At 55.4% G+C, this 18741-nt stretch overlaps 1 protein-coding gene across 2 annotated transcripts in view; it reads left to right on the forward strand.

The window, feature by feature from the left end:
* HDLBP (high density lipoprotein binding protein) overlaps positions 1–18741 on the forward strand; it is a 72065-nt gene that overhangs the window by 13346 nt on the left and 39978 nt on the right. Inside the window, exons 1-2 of one of the 2 annotated variants that reach the window (XM_075937153.2) lie at positions 9356–9464; positions 17537–17604. The gene's annotated coding sequence lies outside the window, so the exon portion shown is untranslated. Of the gene's footprint in view, positions 1–9355; positions 9465–17536; positions 17605–18741 lie in introns of those variants that run through there. The other variant, XM_075937152.2, reaches the window with a different exon arrangement.

Consider the following 18741-nt stretch of genomic DNA (forward strand, 5'->3'; position numbering starts at 1 on the left):
AACACAGCTTCACTTCCAGATCTCCAGTGAGAATTTTTTTCCTGTCCAGTTGTAAATGATGCACATTTGGTTTGGAAGTCACTGACACAGGAAGCGCAGAATACTCTGACTCACTTTTTACAGCAAATTCCTCTCTCTTAACATGGTGATCCACATTATTATAACTTTTATCAAAGGTTTTCTACCAGTGGTAAACCTGGGCCCACGTTGTAACTTACTTTGCTTGTGGGAGAGTTTCTGTATTCTTTGTGTGCGGCCTTCATTCTTAGTTCTCCTTCCACCTTCTTTTAAAACAGTATCGCCGAAAAGAAATAAAGTACTTTCTAACACAGCCTTAGTTCTGCCAAAATCAAGATCAGCAGAGCTGGTAAAGCTGGAACTCCCTCAGTATAAACGAGAAGGAACTTGCAAGGTGTTCTTTATGACTAGTCCTCTGTTTTGAAACTCTGCTCCCTCCTTGGCCAGCTGTGCCCAGATCCTCCAAGGCATTTAGGTTCCTAACATCCACTGAAATCAGTAAGTTAGGAGCCTTAAATACTTTTGAGGATCTGTGCTGTAGAACCTCAATTTTGTAACCATTTGGGTCTGTTGCAATGCCCATCTTTTTCTCTTATGCTGCTAAAGAGATGCATTTCCGGGCAGTTCTCTTTTATTATTTGGAGATCTCAGAGTGTGGGTTAAGAACCAGAGCACAAGATGGGTGCTTACTAATTACATTTTACAAATCTTACATTCATCTCCACCACTTTTTTAGCATATTTGGGTTGAGTTCAGAATAAGGCCTGATTTCCCTAGCTGCAAAACTAAGTTTGCATCCCCTGCAGCACCAGAAAATGCTTGAAAAGTCCTTGGAAAAATCCCAGCTTGTCCAAGGGTGACTGTGCCATGAAAGAGCTGTATCTTGTATGAGGATTACCACAAGCATTTCCCTTTTTAGCAGTCTCTGTTCCTAAGGAAAGCAGGCCTGAGAGGCTACGTCTAAACTACAGGCTTCTTTCGGAAGAAGCTTTTTTTGGAAGTGTGTCCACACTGCAAAAGTGCATCGAAAAAGCGATGTGCTTTTTCGAAAGAGAGCATTCAGACTGGATGTGGACACTCTCTCGCAGGTAAGCTGTGATTGCTATGGATGGAATGGCCAGCAGGGCACCAGTGCTTCTTCCTCCTTCCTCTTCTTCCAAAAGAACTCCCACTTCCCCATCCACACACACTTTTTGGTAAAAGAGCTCTTTCAGAAAAGGCTTCTTCCTCGTAGAATGAGGATTACCAATGCTGGAAAAACCCTGTTCTTTCGATTTTCTTGCAGAAGAACGCATTTGCAGTGTGGACGTTCCTCAAGTTTTGTCGGAAAAACAGCCGTTTTCCCGACAAAACTCTGTAGTGTAGACATACCCAGAGCGGCTTTTTTCTCCACGGGTTTCCACTCAGAATGGCCTGTTCCTAGGGTCTAGATAATTGTTTTGTCCATTCCTTCAGACTGGCTGTATGAAGGAGCTGCCTGCAGCTAAGCCAGGAAGCATGTGCTCATCAAGGACTGTTGCACCTGTCACATGTTAACATCTTTCCCATGATGCCTTCTTGTTACTAGTCCTCAAGCAAGTCTCCCTCTCTTTGCACAGCCAAATCCACAGGGCAGGAGGGATGGGGGGGTTACTTGTCCTGATGAGTGGGTACCTTCTTTTCCCTTGATGCCTCAGCTCTCCTTGCTGGGTCCTACCAAGCCTGGCTTGTATTGGCCTGTTTCCTTGTTTTCAATATGTGGTCACTCTGACAGGGAGCAGTATGACGAGAAGGAAGGACTCTGGGAAGGGAAGGGACCCTTGGAGGTTGTGCTCACCAGTGTTGCTGCAGTGGGAGGAAGGGGAAGCAGGTCACGACAGGCCTCAGAACATCACTGAAGTATATTCTCTTTATCCTCCCACAGGAAATCTCCACACTTGGGGTGTGTGTGTGGGAGGAACAGGCCACGCCAGGCTGTCTCCCTCTGTGGAAGCTTTCCTACTTCTGAGAACAGGCTGTGACAGGTTTTCCCCCAACAGAAATCTCCACTATAGCAGTAAAAGCAATGGGTTGTGATAGGCCCTTCCCGAACCTCCTCTGCCACAAAAGCCCAGGGGCACACTCCATATCATGCTGTGTTGCTACTCTATAGTTGGAGCCGTATGATTAAAAAAGCCAAGACACCAGAGAATTCCCGCAAAAGGATCCAGATGTTGAAGGGAGGTTGGACAGAAATCCACAAACCTATAATGTTTGAGACCAGAATTCACCTGGATAACTGCAGAGTGATAGATGCATGTAGACCCCCATCTCTGAGATGATGCAGCATGTCCCTAAGGAGCCGGACAATGAGATGGGACTTTTGGGGTAAGGAGGATAAATCCCAGTAGAGGTTTCCAGACTGGGATTTCATCTAATAATGCCTCCCTGTACTGAGGGTAACCAAGGGCAACGTTAGACTTCCTACCTGCACAAAAGCTAATTGGGTGTGGCTGAAGCTAGTTACACTCAGAGCCTTAAATAGGATGTGTCTCTTTCTAGAGCAAATGGATGGAAATAAGGCTCTGATGCTCATAGTGAAGGCTTGTAACTCCCATTTAAATCAGTGGAAGCTAATAGCATGAAAAGTTGAGGATCTGGGAATTTCTGCCTTTCTAGAAAGCCGGCCAGGGACCACCACAACTGCCTTAATGTTGGTATGCTGTTTAGCTGCATGAAGGAAATGGAACCAGAGACTTTACACAGTTGTTTGGTTGTTGTTGTTGTATTTTAAGCTATAAGTGAATCGGAAATGGCAAAGGTGGGTTTCTCTGCTTTGCCTGGGATTTGGGCTAAATGTCAGGCCAGCAGCGACCTTGCTTCTGCCATACACAACAGTAGAAGTGCCACTGTGGTGGTGGGAGGACCAGTCTCCTGCGTGCTGAAGCATATGGACATGTATTGCTTTCAGCTTCTAGGGGTGGATTAGATGTCCTAGTACTGTGGCTCTCAAATTGCAGCTCGTGGACCACTAGTGGTCGATGTCTGCCTTGCAGATGGGCCGCAGCTTGGGGCTCATCTTCCCTCCCTGCAGCTGGGAGCCCATGCTCCTCCCCCCACAAGGCTGGGTCCTTGCTGCAGGAGGGAGTGAGAGCCCCAGGCTTTGCGGGCCAGATCTGGCATGTGGGGGCACCAAGTTGCTCTGTACGCTGCCACCCTCTCCCTCCATCTGAGGGAACTACAGTGAGGGAACTGCTCGCCTGGAGGCTTTCCCTGCTGCTCCTGTTGACCGGACTCACAGCCACTGGGAGGTGGTGCCTGAGAGGGGCATGAAGTCAGGTTAAGCACTTCCTCATCCCCCTCCATGACCAGACACTGCACCCCATTGCCCTCACCGACCCCCCTCAAAGACCCCGCACTCCCAGCCTTCTCCTGCATCCTCACCCCCCCAACACCCAAACTCCTGGCCAGACCCCCTCTCCCAGCCCACTCCGACATCCTACCTCACAGACACCCTGCCTTCACCTCCCCCTTGCACACTGAACCCCTCATTTTGGCCCTACCCCAGAACCAAAGGGGGTTCACAAAAATCTACTAACCCTGGACCCCCAGAAGAGTTAATCTGGCCTCGGGGAAGCCCTGAACCTTGGTCCTCCTTGCCCTCTGTCCCACTCCTTCAGTGGGGCTGGAGTGCCAGGGGCGTGAAGTGTCTCAGCTGAGGACCACATCAATGAGGGTTTGGGGGGAGGGGGAATTGTTGGGTTTTTGCCTTTTACTTTTGTATGGCTCCCAACTGATCCCCCCCCCCCATGGATCAGTGGCCCTGACCCAAAAAAGGTCCCCACCCTGCCATAAATAAAGACAACGCTGACCCTTTTTGTTCTGGGCGTACATTCATATTTTTGGTAAACTAACATGATAAAGTTTAGCGCTTAATCTCTTTAGTTTGATTCTGATTAATATTTCCTTTCTTCCCACTTCTATATATGTCCTTATGTTAGAGCTGCATAGTTACTTTTTTATGCTCCAGTAGCCTAATATGAATAACTTTGAATGTAAGATATTTAGAGCTAAGCAAAGGCATTTTCTCATCATGGGTGGTTGGCTGGTGGGCTACAGAAAGGTTTGTGTTGAGCAGGGTGGGCCTCAGGCCAAAAAGTTCAAGAACCAGTGTCCGAATAGGTCATTTCAATCTACTTAAGCACTGTCTGTGCATGCCACTATATAACAGTAGGGACTAAGCGAGTTCCTTGCCAGAGGGTTTACAGACTAAATTAAACAGATGATACATTTCAGATACAATATTCCAGATTGCCCCCTCCACAAAAAAGCCCTGGACCCTTGTAGCACTTTCTATAAGGGAGAAGAGCTAGTAATTCCATGAAGTCTGCTAAGAACATCAAGTCCCTCTGATAATGGCTCAGCATATGCCATGGTTAAGACAGATCTAAAGAAGAGCTCTGTGTGGCTTGAAAGTTTCTCTTTCACAAAAATTGGTCCAATAAAGATCTTGTCTTCCCAAGAAAGCACCGTAGTTTCATAGCCCCCTCTACATATGCTAGCGAGCTGTGACTGCTCTAACCCACCGTGCTAGCCATTCTGTAGCAGGGTGCATGGGAAGTGATCTTTCAGTGTAAGATGAGGCAAGACTCAAACCCACAGCTACCAAGGTTGTAGGAGAGAACCTCAACCACTCAGCTATCAACCTACTCCTAGGGATGGGACTTTGCTATTGCCAGCCTTCTGCATGGAAAACCTTCAGCTACTACAGTGATAAGCAGCAGGCCAAAAGTCCAAGCTAGGAAAACTCTAAACTCAAGCAGCTGAAGATCTAATCCCTGTCCTAAGCACTTGTATCTCACACCCTTGTGGAGATTACAGGGGAAGTTTTACAGCTGTATACTTGGAAGACAGATGTGACTGAGTTGAGGCTAGCTATTTAGGAGCAGAGCAAGAGCTCTCACAGCAGCAAAACAGGCCATTGTACAAGTGCTGTATGTAAAAGGTGAGCCGCAGGGAACCAGGCTGACTTACGGGAGAGTGGAGGCAACTGTCCAGGGGCCCTGGGCTATTTAAAAGGGGCACCTAAGTAATGAGGCCAAGGCAGGCTCCCTGGCCACTCGTGCTCCACACCACTCCCAAAAGTGGCCGGCATGTTCCCACAGCCGCTGAGAAGAGGCAGGAGGAAGTCTCCACACGCTACACCCGCAGTTCCCTTTGAAAGCTGGAGGGGAGGTGCCTGGGGACAGGGGTGCACAAAGCCCCTCTGCCCTCTCAGGAGCCACAGCCAGAAGAGCGTGCTGGTCACTTTTGGGAGCCACCAAATGTAAGTACCTCCCCATATTCCTTCCCAGGCCCCTACCTTAGGCCAGTCTCCCTCCTGGGACCTGCATCTCCTTCCACATCCAGCCTGGAGCTGCTCCCTGACCTGCACAGCCATCCCCTACCCCAGCCTCGGGGAAGAGAGCAGGAGGAGGGACCTTAGAGAAGGGATGAGACAGGGGCCTCAGCCAGCCTGGCTCTGGGGCCTGTAAGGAACAGCAGAGTCATAGGAGTGCTTGGACCTCACATGAATGCACATCTGCTGTCGGCCCACCAGCCACCCCCCCCACCGCTACTGACCGGGGTGGGGGGCTGCCTTCTTCCCAGCCAGCCCCCACCGCTACTGCCCAGGCAGAGGGGGGGGGGGCTGCCTTCTTCCCAGCCAGCCCCCACCGCTACTGCCCGGGCAGGGGGGGGCTGCCTTCTTCCCAGCCAGCCCCCACCGCTACTGCCCAGGCGGGGGGGGGGGGTTGCCTTCTTCCCAGCCACCCCCCACCGCTACTGCCTGGGCGGGGGGGGGGGCTGCCTTCTTCCCAGCCACCCCCACAGCTACTGCCCGGGCGGGGGGGGGGGGGGGAAGGCTGCCTTCTTCCCAGCCACCCCCCACCGCTACTGCCCAGGCGGGGGGGGCTGCCTTCTTCCCAGCCACCCCCCACCGCTACTGCCCGGGCGGGGGGGGGGCTGCCTTCTTCCCACCCAGCCCCCACCGCTACTGCGCGGGGGGGGGGGGGGCTGCCTTCTTCCCAGCCACCCCCCACCGCTACTGCCCGGGCGGGGGGGGGCTGCCTTCTTCCCACCCAGCCCCCACCGCTACTGCCCGGGCGGGGGGGGGGGGGAAGGCTGCCTTCTTCCCAGCCACCCCCCACCGCTACTGCCCGCGCGGGGGAAGGCTGCCTTCTTCCCACCCAGCCCCCACCGCTACTGCCCGGGCGGGGGGGGGGGGAAGGCTGCCTTCTTCCCAGCCAGCCCCCACCGCTACTGCCCGGGCGGGGGGGGGGGAAGGCTGCCTTCTTCCCAGCCACCCCCCACCGCTACTGCCCGCGCGGGGGAAGGCTGCCTTCTTCCCACCCAGCCCCCACCGCTACTGCCCGGGCGGGGGGGGGGGGAAGGCTGCCTTCTTCCCAGCCAGCCCCCACCGCTACTGCCCAGGCGGGGGGGGGGGGGTTGCCTTCTTCCCAGCCACCCCCACAGCTACTGCCCGGGCGGGGGGGGGGGGAAGGCTGCCTTCTTCCCAGCCACCCCCCACCGCTACTGCCCGGGCGGGGCGGGGGGGGGGCTGCCTTCTTCCCAGCCACCCCCCACCGCTACTGCCCGGGCGGGGGGGGGGGCTGCCTTCTTCCCACCCAGCCCCCACCGCTACTGCCCGGGCCGGGGGGGGGGGCTGCCTTCTTCCCAGCCACCCCCCACCGCTACTGCCCGGGCGGGGGGGGGCTGCCTTCTTCCCACCCAGCCCCCACCGCTACTGCCCGGGCGGGGGGGGGGGGGGGAGGCTGCCTTCTTCCCAGCCACCCCCCACCGCTACTGCCCGCGCGGGGGAAGGCTGCCTTCTTCCCACCCAGCCCCCACCGCTACGGGCGGGGGGGGGGGGGAAGGCTGCCTTCTTCCCAGCCAGCCCCCACCGCTACTGCCCGGGCGGGGGGGGGGGGGGAAGGCTGCCTTCTTCCCAGCCAGCCCCCACCGCTACTGCCCGGGCGGGGGGGGGCTGCCTTCTTCCCAGCCACCCCCACCGCTACTGCCCGGGCGGGGGGGGGGGAAGGCTGCCTTCTTCCCAGCCACCCCCCACCGCTACTGCCCGGGCAGAGGGGGGGCTGCCTTCTTCCCAGCCACCCCCACCGCTACTGCCCGGGCAGAGGGGGGGGGCTGCCTTCTTCCCAGCCACCCCCACCGCTACTGCCCGGGCGGGGGGGGGGCTGCCTTCTTCCCAGCCAGCCCCCACCGCTACTGCCCAGGTGGGGGGGGGGGGTTGCCTTCTTCCCAGCCACCCCCACCGCTACTGCCTGGGCGGGGGGGGGGGCTGCCTTCTTCCCAGCCACCCCCACAGCTACTGCCCGGGCGGGGGGGGGGGGGAAGGCTGCTTTCTTCCCAGCCACCCCCCACCGCTACTGCCCGGGCGGGGGGGGGCTGCCTTCTTCCCAGCCACCCCCCCACCGCTACTGCCCGGGCGGGGGGGGGGCTGCCTTCTTCCCACCCAGCCCCCACCACTACTGCCCGGGCGGGGGGGGGGGGGGCTGCCTTCTTCCCAGCCACCCCCCACCGCTACTGCCCGGGCGGGGGGGGGCTGCCTTCTTCCCACCCAGCCCCCACCGCTACTGCCCGGGCGGGGGGGGGGGGGGAAGGCTGCCTTCTTCCCAGCCAGCCCCCACCGCTACTGCCCGGGCGGGGGGGGGGGGGAAGGCTGCCTTCTTCCCAGCCAGCCCCCACCGCTACTGCCCGGGCGGGGGGGGGCTGCCTTCTTCCCAGCCACCCCCACCGCTACTGCCCGGGCGGGGGGGGGGGGAAGGCTGCCTTCTTCCCAGCCACCCCCCACCGCTACTGCCCGGGGGGGGGGGGGGGGGGGCTGCCTTCTTCCCACCCAGCCCCCACCGCTACTGCCCGGGCGGGGGGGGGGGGGGAAGGCTGCCTTCTTCCCACCCAGCCCCCACCGCTACTGCCCGGGCGGGGGGGGGGCTGCCTTCTTCCCAGCCAGCCCCCACCGCTACTGCCCGGGCAGAGGGGGGGCTGCCTTCTTCCCAGCCACCCCCACCGCTACTGCCCGGGCAGAGGGGGGGCTGCCTTCTTCCCAGCCACCCCCACCGCTACTGCCCGGGCGGGGGGGGGGCTGCCTTCTTCCCAGCCACCCCCACCGCTACTGCCCGGGCGGGGGGGGGGCTGCCTTCTTCCCAGCCACCCCCCACCGCTACTGCCCGGGCAGAGGGGGGGCTGCCTTCTTCCCAGCCACCCCCACCGCTACTGCCCGGGCGGGGGGGGGGGCTGCCTTCTTCCCAGCCACCCCCCACCGCTACTGCCCGGGCAGAGGGGGGGCTGCCTTCTTCCCAGCCACCCCCCACCGCTACTGCCCGGGCAGAGGGGGGGCTGCCTTCTTCCCAGCCACCCCCACCGCTACTGCCCGGGCGGGGGGGGGCTGCCTTCTTCCCAGCCACCCCCACCACTACTGCCCGGGCGGGGGGGGGGGGGCTGCCTTCTTCCCAGCCACCCCCCACCGCTACTGCCCGGGCGGGGGGGGGCTGCCTTCTTCCCACCCAGCCCCCACCGCTACTGCCCGGGCGGGGGGGGGGGGGAAGGCTGCCTTCTTCCCACCCAGCCCCCACCGCTACTGCCCGGGCGGGGGGGGGGGGGAAGGCTGCCTTCTTCCCAGCCAGCCCCCACCGCTACTGCCCGGGCAGAGGGGGGGCTGCCTTCTTCCCAGCCACCCCCACCGCTACTGCCCGGGCGGGGGGGGGGCTGCCTTCTTCCCAGCCACCCCCACCGCTACTGCCCGGGCGGGGGGGGGGCTGCCTTCTTCCCAGCCACCCCCCACCGCTACTGCCCGGGCAGAGGGGGGGCTGCCTTCTTCCCAGCCACCCCCACCGCTACTGCCCGGGCGGGGGGGGGGGCTGCCTTCTTCCCAGCCACCCCCCACCGCTACTGCCCGGGCAGAGGGGGGGCTGCCTTCTTCCCAGCCACCCCCCACCGCTACTGCCCGGGCGGGGGGGGGGGGCTGCCTTCTTCCCAGCCACCCCCCACCGCTACTGCCCGGGCAGAGGGGGGGCTGCCTTCTTCTCAGCCACCCCCACCGCTACTGCCCGGGCAGAGGGGGGGCTGCCTTCTTCTCAGCCACCCCCCACCGCTACTGCCCGGGCAGGGGGGGGAGGCTGCCTTCTTCCCAGCCACCCCCACCGCTACTGCCCGGGCAGAGGGGAGGCGGCAGAAGGCGGCTCTCATACGGCGGAGCCCTCCCGGGAAGTGCCCAGGTGGGTCCGGGAGGCTCGCCGGGCGCGGGGCTGGCGCGGCGCTGCGGGCCCGGCCCGGCCTGGCGGGGCAGGGCAGGGAAGGGAAGGGGCCAGGCTCTGACGTGCGCGGCCGGGATTGGCAGCCGCCGCCCTATATAGCTGCCGGGGCCGGGCCCTCGCCGCTTTCCCAGGCGCGTCCGGGGCCTCTCCAGCAGCGCGCTAAGGGCACCGGCCGGAGTAAGTTGCACGGGGGCCGGGCTCGGCGCCCCCCGCCCGCTGCAGCCGCGTGGCCCCGGGCCGGGCCGCAGAGCAGAGCTGCCGACGTGGAGCGCGGGGGCAGCCGCCCGCAGAGCCCCGCGTGTCACCGCTGCGCGGGGCCCGGGCTCGCCGCCGCCAACTTCGCAGCAACTTTCCGGCCGGCCTGGGCCCGGGCTCGCCGCCGGGCCCCGCAGCGCCCCGGCACGTGGGCTGGCCCCGGCCCGGGGGGGCGGCGGGGGCGAGCTGGGACTGCGGTGCTGACGCTGGCAGTGGCCACGGCGCCGCCCCCGCCCCGGTGTCAGGCCCAGCCCGGCCAGCACCCTCCCACCTGCAGCAGGAAGGCCGACGTGTAACTCCGCGCTGGGGTCGCGGCTCGCTGCCGCCGGATTGTGACATCGCCGGCCACCTTCGGGGCGCCCGGCCGGGCGGCTCGTGCAAAGTTCACTGCCCGCGCCCGGCGCTCCGCAGCTTGCTCTGGTCGCGTGGGCTCTGCAGGGAAGCCCTCGGCAGCTTCATCTGCCCGGCCCGGGCGCTCCTAGTGCGCCCAAGAAAGCCCCATGTGGCGGTTAGTGAGTGTCTGGCTAGCGCTGGGTAGCTTTGCCTGCCTTGACCTGTGGCTCTCCATTTGGAGACTATGAAATATGACTAAATAAAAGCAAAACTTGCGGACTTGGAGGAGGCTGGTTACAGAATCTGCCCTGCTTTTAATTCTTTGCTAATGAGGGTGGCTGACTCCTAGACGACACCATTTGAAGTGACTTTTTCTGGAGTGTTTGGGGGCTGGGTGAGGGAGGCTTTCCAGGGGGTTTAAACAGGGAGGGGGATTAATGTGGTTTCCTGGATGGGGCTGCTTTGGAGAAAGGAGGATTTAGGTTTTGCCTAAACTAGGTTTTAAAGATGTAGTGCTAAGCTGTGCAGTAAATCTAGTGTAGAGAAGGCAGGGTGAGGTTAGTGTGTACTCTGTGTTCTCCTCCACCAATGGCCATGTGTAGGTGAGACTGAGTGCTGGTCAGGCATGGCAGAAAGATTCTGATTGGGTTTTATTAATGAGAAGGTTTTTCTGGATGACCCTCCTTTTAGTGAAGAAAAGAGCATGGAGGCCAGTGGTTCCAATAGCTCCCCCCGGAAGTTGGCTAGATGGGGTTTACTCGGTAGACCCAATGTACAGTACTGAAGTCTTTAACTGTAACAAAATGGCCTGCATTGGGATCTTGTCCAATGCCAGAGCAGCCTTGCAAAATATGCAAGACAACGGTTTTGTTGAGGGGGGGGATGAAAATGAGCCTCTTCGTGCTGAGGAGCAGGTGAGGTGCTTTGTGCTTTTGCTGGGGACTTCTTTGACAACTTTGCAAGACTGATTTTAATACGTATTAAATTGGCTCCCATAACTGTTGGTGCATGGCTCTGATGTGTCATTGCTCTTTTCCCTTCCCTGCTCTGGTGACTTCAGTTTTAAAGTCTCAGGTGTTTCCTTTTAGCCACTTCTTTCACCGAGGTTATTTCTGTGTAGGTATCTGTTAGAATGAATATCACAGTAACTTCAGACTTTCCCCTTAATGTGCTTCTTGTTCCTAGTCACCGTCCCTAAATAATTCCTGTGCTTTTTTGGTGTTTACTTCAAATACTTGTAAAAGACCATGTCCTCTCTTAGCCATGCTGTAAATGTTACCTTCCTCATAAATTAATCCCTACAGCTTCCTAATCATTCGGGTTGCTTTTCAGTAATGAGACTAAAAGTGAGACTCCAACTTGTCAGTATCTTCCTAATAATCCAGGTACACGGAGCTGAACACAATATTCTTGGCGAGGTGCTCTCAAGGAAAGAGGGGTTTATCCTCCATGACACGATGACTCTTCCTCTGCAGTTCAGAACGGACCTAGCCTTTTTTCCTTTCTCGCTGTATCACATTGCAAGCTTCTATCATTTGATCTCTGCTATCTGTGCTCTCTGGCTTTCAGTGTTGCCCTGTCCCCAGTTCCTCACCAGCCAGTGAACATCTGTTTGACTGAACACCCCCCATTCACTTTCACTCAGCTCTTCTAAAATCCTGAGCCCAGCAAGGGGCAACCTAGGCTAGTGAGTGGGCCACGACAGTGGCCTCCTTCATCTCAGTGGGCTGCAAGATTGTCACAACCAAGATGGTCTTCTGAGAGGAGAGCTTTGCTAATTGCATTTGCATATCTAGAATTTGTCATAGCAGTGCTTTGAATGCAGGGGGGAGTTCGTGGCTGTCACGGTCACTGTTGTGTGTGATCTGCACACGTCTCCCTTCATGTGCGTGTCACTGTAGTAGTACTGGTAGGGGGGAAATATGTGGATGGAAGCCTGTGGAATATGGCATCTTTGCATGAGGGCAACAGTAAAAATGACTTGTAGGCCGCATGGAGAACCCTGTAGTCTCAATATATGTGACACACAATAACTTTCTAAGCCATGTAATGGAACTGTCCTGGGAGTCTAGGCCTCTTGGCTGTGTGCATTTATAAACTTGATTGGTGATCAGGGAGAAATGGATTGAACCTCAGTGGAGTTGGGAATAGTGCAGTAGCTTTTCAGAGCACTTGCATACAAGTCAGACTGACTAATCAGCTTACAGTTGCCTCTGTTGAAAAGGACAGTGTTCTTGTGGGGGGTGTCATCTGGGGTTCAACAACTCTAATATTGCTGGCTGGCCTGTATAAAGCTCTCGTGTATAAGGTAGATGCTGTTGACTAGGAAGGGATTTGTGATCGGTTACTGGCCCTTTAAGGTTGCACCGCCCCCTCCCTGAAGCTATGAATGGTCACTGGTACAGGCAGTGCTGAGGTGGCATTTGCGAAAATTACAGTCTGCTCTGCGCTGACACTGCTTGCTCTGCAGGGCACTCCTGAGTCTTTCTAAGCTTCCCAACGGTTTGGAGTTCTGCCTGCACCCCTCACAAGGGCACATGTACAGAAGTCCCATCCGCATTTTTTTTAAAAAGCCCTTTCTTCTTGCTTTATTTTAGTCATGAGCTTTGCTTAAGCAAAATGTCCAGTCGCATTTGGAGTGTGCTGTGAAGGCCTGCATTAGAATGTTTGCATTATAACAGATTGTGCCGTTGGGCTAGATTGCTCTTAATCTGTCAAGTTACAATTTACTAGAAATATTTCCTTTTAATTCTTTGAAGGCAGGTGAGGCTTGAGTCAGTTTAACACCTTTAACCGAAGAGGTGGCATGTAAACCAGTATCTAGTCACTTTGACCCTTTAGACTTAAGCTAAGGTACAGGCCAGGTCAAAGGTCTATTTGAAATGGAAGGCTTTGTGAGGGGAAACTGAGGCAATACTTCCAAAGTTAGATGGAGGTGTCTGATCAAAGAAGAACAGACTGAAATAAATTGCATTGCTGGGGTGCTAATGGAAGTTTAAGCAAGGTGCTCGATAAACAGTAAATTCTGTCCCATTTTTCACATAAAAGGGCACACGCTATATGAAACCTGTGAGGCAGCATAAGACACCTGAAATCAGAGTGCCTGTATGTGAGGGGCCGCCTGGCCAAGTGGGCCAGAGATGTGGCACCCAGAGGCTGGAATTGGGGGAGAGAAGATGCTCCTGCATAAGAACGGCCATACTGGGTCAGACCAAAGGTCCATCTAGCCCAGTATCCTGTCTGCCAACGGTGGCCAATGCCAGGTGTCCCAGAAGGAGTGAACCCAACAGGTAATGATCAAGCGATCTCTCTCCTGCCATCCATCTCCACCCTCTGACAGACAGAAGGTAGGGACACCATATCTTACCCAACCTAGCTAATAGCCATTAACAGGGCTTGACAAGCAGCGGCCAGCCCCGCTCGCCAGCCGCGCAGTTTGGTACACTGTGCATGCGCAGACACTGATCGCGCTGCGGTGCTGTGCCGGGCTAAAATCTACTTGCCCTGGGCAAGTAGGTTGCCCTAATTGTTGAGCCCTGGCCATTAATGGACATCACCGCCATGAATTTATCTAGTTCTCTTTTAAACTCTGTTATAGTCCTAGTCTTCACAACCCCCTCAGGCAAGGAGTTCCACAGATTGACTATGTGCTGTGTAAAGAAGAACTTCCTTTTATTTCTCTTAAACCTGCTGCCCATTAGTTTAATTTGGTGGCCCCTAGTTCTTACATTATGGGAACAAGTAAATAACTTTTCCTTATTCACTTTCTCCACACCACTCATGATTTTATAGACCTCTATCGTATCCCACCCCCTTAGTCTCCTCTTTTCCAACCTGTAAAGTCCTAATCTCTTTAATCTCTCCTCATATGGGACCCGTTCCAAACCCCTAATCCTTTTAGTTGCCCTTCTCTGAACCTTTTCTAATGCCAGTATATCCTTTTTTGAGATGAAGAGATACTGTAAGCAGTATTCAAGATGTGGGCATATCATGGATTTATATAAGGGCAATAAGATTTTCTCCATCTTAGTCTCTATCCCTTTTTTAATGATTCCTAACACCCGGGTTTGCTTTTTTACTGCCGCTGCACACTGCGTAGACGTCTTCAGAGAACTATCTATGATGACTCCGATTGCTTTCCTGATTAGTTGTAGCTAAATTAGCCCCCATCATATTATATGTCTAGTTGGGGTTATTTTTTCACCTGCCAATGTGCATTACTTTACATTTATCCACATTACATTTCATTTGCCATTTTGTTGCCCAATTACTTAGTTTGCTGAGATCTTTTTGAAGTTCTTCACAGTCTGCTTTGGTCTTAACTATCTTGAGCAGTTTAATATCGTCTGCAAACTTTGCCACCTCACTGTTTGTTTATAAATAGAAGGGCAACTCACTTTCACTGTAAGCTGCAGGGTAGGGGTGTTAAGGACTAGTCGATAAGCAAATACTTATTGGATACTTATTGCTTCTCCTCCCCCCCTCCCCCGGCCTATATCAGATAGAGGCAGCAGGAGGTGAAGAGGGGGGTTCTTCAAAGCAGCAGCGCTGCACTGAGCCCAAGTCTCCGTGTGGTGCTGCCACTTTGAAATGCCGTGGCAGTGTTTCAGAGGGGCAGGGCTGCACAGCTGATCCTGGACTCCATGCGGCACTGCCCCTTTGAAATGCCATGGCAGTGTTTCAGAGGGCAGCGCTGCCCTATCCACTAATTGAATACTCGATGCAAAAATGCACCGACTATTTGATTAGTGAATTACACGGCACTTAACATCCTTACTGTAGGGGACCTGTCTTGACTGTGTAACCTGTCGACTGTGTCGCTCTGCAAGGCCATGCAGTTGAATTTTAATTTCCTCTTGACTGTAGCTTGTCTCTTAGACCGGTCGGATCTTAGATTGTCTTGGGGGAGCTTGCACAGACCATCCTGGAGTGGTGAATTAATTTTCAGCCTCTCCTAAGGAAGAGCATGCAGCCCACACTGCTCGGTCAGGGCTGTAAGTGCTGTGTAGACGTACCCTTAAACACTCTCAGCTCACTTGGGCTGTAAAACTGTGGAGTAGGTGCTTGGGCTGGAGCCGGCACTTTAGAACAGCCTCTTGGGGTCCCAGAGTTTGGGCTCCAGCTGCAGCCTGAGCCACCATGCTGAGTATTTAGTTGCTCTGTAGAAATCCCTGAAGTCAAGAGGCTGCAAAGCTGGGGACTCTGCTCTTACAGGAGTGTTTCTGTGAGGGCCGTGGCCTGAGACACACAGGGAACCACTAGTGATCACAGACCAGAATTGGCTTTTAAGGTGGAAAAGGTGACACAGGCTATAAAATAAGAGTGGTCAGGGAGTAGGAATGTGCCACGATGTTCTTCACGAATCGGTCTCTAGGTTGGCTGCGTTTAGGAGGGCATCTAGCTTCAAGCACTCTCTTCAGTGTGGCTCCCCATGTAGCCTTGTGCAGATCTGTCCCTGCGCACGCTTTTCCCATGTAGAAAGAGGCTGCCTCTTGTTACAAAGCCGTTTTGCAGCAAAGTTGTAATAAATACGTCCGAGTACCATGTTGGTTCCTTTTGCCTAGGAACTGCAGTTGATTCAGTGGGCTCCTGCAATTTCCCGTGGCATGAAGACATTTAAAACATGAGCATGTGGCTGGCTGGGTGAAGTGTCACCACAGCTCCCCAAAAGGTGGGGCATGCCCTTTGGTTTAATAAGTAGCCCATTATCTGAATGTGCTGACTCGATGGCCACTTCAGTTGTAGCTTGTGACAGACCCTCTGAGGACTGCCGGTGTAGCGCGTGGCTTGGGTAGTTGGAGACAGGGTCTGTTGTACCCACAGAGCAGTGATTCACGCTGCTACACCTGCTCACGGAGTCCCGTTCCTAAACACGCTGCTGCGGCGTTGGCAGCAAGGAGAATCCCTGCATCTACTGTGGACTCACCAAACCAGCAGCCGCTCCAATGTCCCTGTCAGATGGGCTCTAAATGGCATCAGTGCCCCAATGCTTTGCCCTTAGCCACAGCCATAGCAGAGCATATGCAAAGTATGCCCCCCCACCCCACCCCCCCAGCTGGAACCTGTGAACTCTGTGTTCCTGCCAGACGTCAGAACACGGCTATCTTCAGTGCGAAGGGATCCGGGCTTTAGACTGTGCTGAAAGCTCTGACTTCTCTGCTGTGGTTGGGATAGTCCTCTCCCTTCTGTACCCTTAGTGCTAGTCGCAGGTCTCTGGTGGGTGAACGCGTCTTCAGCCAGGCTCTGTCCATGGGGGCAATACCTCTGGCTGAAACTCCGCTCTTTGCCGACATAGGCTGGGAAGGGGTGACCTAGTTAACCCTTTCTCTGACTGTACCATCACGGTTTGATCCACTGACGTTATCACCGTGACTGTCAGATCTTGCCCATTGACCAGACTGAAGTCTGTCTCTTGGGTGAGAGTATTGGCCATACATACATGTATATTGGCATTCTTTACAGAGCGTGTGGCTGGCAGTTCTCTAATTGAACAGAATGGCTGTCTTCATCTCCCCTCCCCTCCCCCCACCTCAATTCCCTGCCGTCCATAATAACTGTAGTGCTGTGGCTTGCGGTTTTCAATGAACATCATAGGGAATCACTCGTATCAAGTGTGTCTAGCCCTGAGCCCCAGGCCAACTGAAGGCAGCTTAGATCTTTGGGAGACTAGTGAGTTTTAGGCCACAATGGAAGGGGCCCGATCCTATTGCTACTCTTGTCCTTCACCCCACCCCCACCCCCACCCCCAGTCGGTCACCATGGTGTCATGTCTCACTAGATTGTGACCTCTTAGCAGCAAAACCTGAGCCTTGACTCTTGTGAGATGTCCAGCATGCTGTGGGGCAGTCCAAGAAACTCTCCGTACTGGCTTAGTGCAAAGGCCAAGAGGAAAGGATTTAGAAGATGAGCTTCATTTGTGGGTCACTGAAAGCCTCTTCCAAGCCAAACTGCAGGATTGGGAGTAGAAGGTGGCCTTGTCCTCCAGCTGATGATTAGTGTTCACGTACAGGCAACCCCAAAAAGCTAACTTCAGACTCTCTGTAGTTCAAGGGGAGGCGCTCTCAACCAAGTGGGTATCCCTGGCAAGGGCATTTAGAATAGTTCAGTGTCTGGGGTGTGTATACAGCCAGCAGTTGTCTGCTTGCAGCTCTGCCTCTGTCTCTTGGTTCCAAGGAAGTCTGCATTGATTCACCAGGGCTTCACTGAGCTACATTCCTAACTTCTGACTACTGTCCGTTTTATTGGCGGACTTTCAGGTGGTTTCTTCCAGCTAGATGGGTTGCTGTTGATGCTGTGGTTTTCAGCCCTCAAGCTTCCAATTCATATCCTACATCTGTTACTAATTACTGTAGTCCAGCCTTATACTACATAGACTTTTGTAGGCAGGGTAACCAAACTAAGTTTCCTATGGGATTTTGCTTTGTGCTAGTGATTCCCTATGGTTGCATTTAACCAATATGGAGACAATGCAGCAACGTATAAGTCAGTGCTGGAGTTTACTGGACAATGGGCAAGTTTGGCATGGCACAGAGGCATGCTGCGTTTGAAAGCGTAAAGGCGATACTTTTGAAATCCTACAGATTGGAGGGGTCATGCTGTCTTGAACCAAAGTTAATTCCTTTTTCTTTTTTTTTTCTTTTTCTTTTTTTTCCCCCGTTAAGCAAAAGCTGGCAGGCTGACAAACAGGCAGCTAACAGGACGGACTCTCTGGCTACTGACCATTTAGCTGGTAAGTTACCTTTTGTATTCTTCAGACTTTCCTGTCCCTTGGCCACCTGCTCAGCAAAGAGAAGCAACCAGCGTTCTGCTGTGACCATGTGTCCACAGCTGCCTCTTCTCATGAAACACTTACAGGTCCCTCAAGCAAACGTGTGCTTGAAAGGCCGTTTTTTCTGTGGCTTCATCCCATCCAGAGTCACCATGGACCCGTTTTATTTTAAACCCCCACAAAGCCACAGCTTGATGAGTGTGACTTAAATATTAGTGGGTACTGGTCTGCCCGTGGCCCCTGCTGTGGGGGCACAGGCCAGTGGCTTTTAAACTTTTTCGTGACCCAGCTGAAGAAAATGACCGCTGGCCAGGACCCAATGTAGCGCTGTCGTTGGACTAGAGTGTGGGCTCGGGTGGGGCCAGGAATGAGGAGCTTGGGGGTGGGAGGAGACTCTGGGCTGGGCCAGGGGATTGGGGCACAAGGCTGGGCACAGCCTCATATCCAGCAACTCAGTCAGCAGAGCAGCGGGAAGTCTAAGGCTGCTTCCCGCGCTGCGCCCTGGAAACAGCCAGCAGCAGGTCTGAGTCCTAGGCAGAGGCGCGCAGGCGGCTCTGTGCACTGCCCCCGCATGGCAGCCAGTAGGACTGTAGGGCTGGTGCTCGGGGGAGGGCAGTGTGGAAACCTCTGGGCCCCTGCCTAGTGCCAGGACAGGCAGGAAGCAATCTCCACTGCTCACCTGGTCAGTCCACAGCAGGGTGGCCCAGTACCTGCCATTGCATGGCCCACACCCAGCTCCCAACCCGGACTTTGAAAATACTGGTCTAGGTGACACCCCTCGGCCTCCATGCACTGAGTTTAGAAAGTGGAACGTTGGGCCGTGTTAAGGTCAATAGGTTCCGTTACTGGACTGAACGAGAAGCTTGCGACTGGGGGCTGCTATACGCTGCTTTCTTCTTGTTACAGCAGCTCTGTTTTAGGGCTCCAAGTAACTCAGACCTTGCTCTTGATGCAAGTTTCATGCCGCTTGTAGGGCTGTGGCCAAGCCTGAGGTGACGTAGAACTGTAGCTGACCATGAAAGAGTGTGAGGACTCAGAGTACCCTGGATGAATCTGAGAGCGCCTTGCTAAATGCTTACAATCTAGATTTGCTGCTAA

Source organism: Pelodiscus sinensis, chromosome 10 (assembly GCF_052426305.1).
Source record: "Pelodiscus sinensis isolate ZL-2025 chromosome 10, ASM5242630v1, whole genome shotgun sequence".
In the NCBI taxonomy this organism is placed as follows: domain Eukaryota; kingdom Metazoa; phylum Chordata; order Testudines; family Trionychidae; genus Pelodiscus; species Pelodiscus sinensis.